The sequence below is a fragment of the Chrysochloris asiatica genome, unplaced genomic scaffold (assembly GCF_000296735.1).
Source record: "Chrysochloris asiatica unplaced genomic scaffold, ChrAsi1.0 scaffold00042, whole genome shotgun sequence".
In the NCBI taxonomy this organism is placed as follows: Eukaryota; Metazoa; Chordata; class Mammalia; order Afrosoricida; family Chrysochloridae; genus Chrysochloris; species Chrysochloris asiatica.
The window spans coordinates 604,415-609,299 of record NW_006408560.1 but is presented as its reverse complement, the minus strand read 5'-3'; positions in this window follow the sequence as shown (position 1 = coordinate 609,299).

The following is a 4,885-nucleotide window of genomic DNA, read 5'->3' as shown; positions in this document are numbered from 1 at the left end:
ATGATGCAGAAAGCATCAAAAGAAGATGGAAGGAATACACAGAGTCACTGTACCAAAAGGAAATGGTTGATGCTCAGCCATTTCAAGAGGCAGCATATGATCAAGAGCCAATGATACTGAAGGAGGAAGTCCAAGGTGCATTGAAGGAATTGGCAAAGGACAAGGCACCAGGAATTGATGGAATAAAAATTGAAATCGTTCAAGAAAATGAGGTGGCACAGGAGACACTCACTCATCTCTGCCAAGAAATTTGGAAGACAGCTATCTGGCCAACTGCTTGGAAGAGATCCCTATTTGTGCCCATGGCACACCAGGGTAGGGTACTTTTTTTAGATAATTTATACCATGCCTTTCTCTAATCACCAAGTTGAACCTATTGTAGTTCAGTGCTGTTTGAGTCAGTTCTGACTCACAGAGATCCTGTAAAGGGTTTCCAAGGAGCAGTTGGTGAGTTTGAAATGCCAACCTTGGGGTTCAGATGGATCTTGTGGTTTAGTGCATGACCCTGCAGCGCCACACCTAAAGAGTGGGGGGGGGGGCAGAATATGAATTTTACTGTCAATGTTCCCTCTGTAGGCTTACAATGCTTTTCATACCTTCACTGCACATATTAAATCACCTGCTGATACTGTTTACGTGCAATATTCTGAATCAGTAGGTTTAGGATGGGGCCCAGAATGCTCCATTTCTAACAAACTCTTAGGTGAAATGAACATCCCCAGACCACTGTTTAGATTAACAAGAAACTAGACTATTTGTTGTTGTTGTTAAGTGCTGTAGAGTCAGTTCTGCCTCAAAGTGACCCTGTATAGGGCTGAGGAGTGGCTGGTGGGTTTGAAACATGGGCCTTGCAGTTAACAATCCAGTGCTTATCCTATAGTGCCACACCAGGACTCCAAACTATATTTAGCTTCCACATGTTCTTGGTTTGAGGGGGAAAAGAAATAGAGCTACCGTTTAACTCCTGTAGGCTAAGTGTTCTTACACATTATCTCATTTAATTCTGCTGCAAGTCCTGTCAGGTAAGTGGTAAGAGAATGAGTTTATGTGACCTACTGAAGGCCACACATAATGCTTCTCAAACTTGAATTATACAGGGCCCCTTTTAGTAAGGAAAACTTCTCTTAGCTCCTCTTTTTGGCTTCAGTTATTTTTATTATGTTACTCAAATATATGTAAACATAAAAGTATAAATACTTTTAATTTTAGCTTTTGCACAAATATAAAACCAAACATTTACAGATTATACACAAACAACGCTATAAAGCCAATAAAACTTAAAATGACATTAATTGACTATGATAGATGGTGATATTTTGCCAAAACAAAATCACCACTTGTAGTGTGATTATGGTACTGAGTGCTATTGTATAAATCCTTTTGAGTTCAGCATGCACGTACCTCAGGGTGTTATGTACTGACTCAATTCTCCCACTGTTCTCCTCTGTCCAGACTATTTTGTTCAGTACATAGTGTATTATTTGGTCTTCATTGAGCATGAAAACATCATTCCTCTGTTGAGTCTGCCTCTGTTAAGTCTATTAAGTCTTCCACATCTTCAACAGAAATGGACTTTACAAAAGGAACTCAGTACAAATGGCAAATATAGACACTGAACTATCCCGGCAATTATTTGGTTTTAAGACAGCTAGTCAATGACTTCAGACCATGAATGTTATTTATTTATTTTCATTTCCATTAATGTGAACAAATGTTTAATTCTTGGAGAAAATTTACGAGTACCCGTCCACCCACACTCCAGAAGGATTTTCCAAAGGTCCCAGTTTGAGAACAATATAGAAGTTAATAGCGTTGAAACTGGCTTCTGACATTCCTGGGTTCAGGCCTTCAGAAATATTTCTTAGCCTTTCTAAATCTCCATGATTTCATGTATTGAACTCCTATTAATAATCATTGAACGATTAGGGGAAATACATGCAGTAATGTTCAAAGGGCATGTATAGTAAGTATTTATAAATATTATTAAGGGTCATCAAGTTGGAACAAACTCATAGCGACCCTCTATAGGGTTTCCAAAGAATAGCTGGTGGTTTTGAACTGCCAAGCAGGTGGTTTGCTCTCCCTTGCTTATCCTACAGTGCCAAACACAAATATAAAAGTATTTATAAATGCTGTTTTTGCTGTTGTTGGGTGCCTATATCAAGTTGCTGTCGACTCATAGCTACCTTTATGCACAACAGAACAAAACACTGCCCATCCTGCTCCAACCTTACCCTCGTTGCTATGCTTGAGACCATTGCTTCTGCCACTGTACCAATCTGTCTCTTTAAGGGATCTTCCTCTTTTTCACTGCCCATCCACTTTACCAAGCATGATGTCCTTCTCCAGGGACTGGTCCCTCCTGATACTATTTCTGAAGTGTGAGAGATGAAGCCAGACCATTCTGGCCTCCAAGGAGTATTCTGGCTGTACCTCTTCCAATACAGATTTGGTTGTTCTTTTGGAAGTCCATGGTACTTTTAATAATCTCCTCCAACACCATAACTCAAATGCCTCAATTCAATGATCTTCTTTATTCATGGTCCAACTTTCGCAAACATATGAGCTTATGGAAAATACCATGGCTTGGGTCAGATGAACCTTAGTCCTCAAACGTTTGCTCTTGAATACCTTAATGAGGTCTTGTGCAGCAGATTTGATTTTTGACTGCTGCTTCCATGAGTTGATGGTCGATTCAAGCAAAATAATGTCTTTGACAACTTCAATCGTTTTTCCATTTATCTTGATGTTATTTATTGGTCCAGCAATGAGAATTTTCATTTTCTTTACATTGAGATGCAACCCATATCTAAGGCTGTGGTCTTTTATCTTCATCAGTAAGTATTTTCAGTACTCTTTGCTTTCAGCAAGCAAGATTATATCGTCTGCATATCGCAGGTTGTTAATGACTCTTCTTCTAACTCAGATGCCATGTTTTCTTCATATAACCCAGCTTTTCTAATTATTTGCTCAACATACAGATTGAATACGTATGGTGAAATAATACAACCCAGTGCACACCATTCCTAATTTAAAACCATTCAGTGTTGCCTTTTTCTGTTCAAACAACTGCATCTTGGTCTGTATACAGAGTTTTCTCGTGAGTACAAATAAGTGTTCCAGGATACTGATTCTCTGCAATGTTGTTCATAGAGCCACATAATCAAAAGCTGTTGCATAGTCAAATAAGTCACAGGTAAACTGGTATTCTCTGATTTCAGCTAAGATCCACCTGACATCAGCAATAATATCCTTCATTCCACGTCCTTGTCTGAATCTGATTTGGACTGAACTGACAGAAGACAGGTCCCTGTCAATGTGCTGTTGCAGCCATTTTAAAATTAGCAAAATTTTACTCGCCTGTGATATTAATGATACTGTCCAATGATTTCTACATTCTTTTGGGTCACCTCTTATGGAATGGGCATAAATATGTATTTCTTACAATCAGTTGGCCAGGTGGTTGTTTTCCAAATTTCTTGGTATAGATGAGTGAGTGCCTCAGTGCCACATCAGTTTGTTGAAAGATTTTAATTTGTATTCCATCAATTCCTGGATTCTTGTCCTTTGCCAGTGCCTTCAGTGCACCTTGGATTTCTTCCTTGGCTCTTGATTACATATATGCTACCTCTTGAAATGGTTGAACTTTGACAATTTCTTTTTAGTACAGTGATTCTGTGTATTCCTTCCATCTTCTTTTGATACTTTCTGCATCATTCACTATTCCTTAGAATTCCTTCAGTACTTCCAGTCGAGGCTTGAATTTTTTCTTCAGTTCTTTCAGTTTGAGAAATGCCTGGAGTGTTCTTCCCTTATGATTTTCTAATTCCAGGTTTTTGCACATTTTTTTATATTTGACTTTGTCTTCTTGAGCTGCCCTTTGAAAATTTCTTTTCAGCTCTTTTACCTCCTCCTTTCTTCCATTTGCTTTAGCATCTCTATGCTAGAAAGCAGCTTCAGAGTCTCTTCTGACATCCATTTTGGTCTTTTCCTTCTTTCTTGTTTTCTTAATGACCTTTTGCTTTCTTCCTGTATGATGTTCTTGATGTCATCTCACAGCTCTTCTGGACTTTTGTCATTAAGTGTCTTAATTCTTCAAATCTGTTCTTGAGATGATCACTAAATTCAAGTGAGATATGTTCAAGGTCACATTTGGGCTCTTGTGGACTTGCTTTAATTTTCTTCAGCTTCAGCCTGAACTTGCCTATGAGCAATTGATGGTCTGTTCCACAGTCTGTCCCTAGTCTTGTTTTGACTGATGACACAGATGTCGTTAATTTGATTTCTTTGTATTCTATCTTATGAGGTCCATGTTTAGAGTAATGTTTATGTTCTTTAAAAAAGTATTTGCAATGAAGAAGTCATTGATCATGCAAAATTCTGTCATGCAATCTTCAACATCATTTCTGTCACCAAAATCATATTTTCCAAAGGCTGACCCTCTTTGTTTCCAACATTTACATTCTAATCACCAATAATTATCAAAACATCTTGATTGCATGTTTGATCAATTTCAGACTGAAAACATCTGGAAAATTCTTCCATTTCATTATCACTGGCTTTAGTGGTTGGTGCATAAAGTTGAATAATAGTTGTATTAGCTGGTCTTCCTTGTAGGCAGATGGATATTATCCTATCCCAGACAGCTTTGTATTTCAAGATCTGAAAATGTCCTTTTTGATGATGAATACGACACCATTCCTCCTCAATTTGTCATTCCTCACATAGTAAACCATGTGATTGTCAGATTCATATTGAACAATACCTGTCCATTTCAGTTCACTAATGCCTCAGAGAGGAAGTCCAAAGTGCATTGAAAGAAGTGGCAAAGAACAAGGCACCAGGAATTGATGGAATAAAAATTGAAATCTTTCAGGAAAGTGAG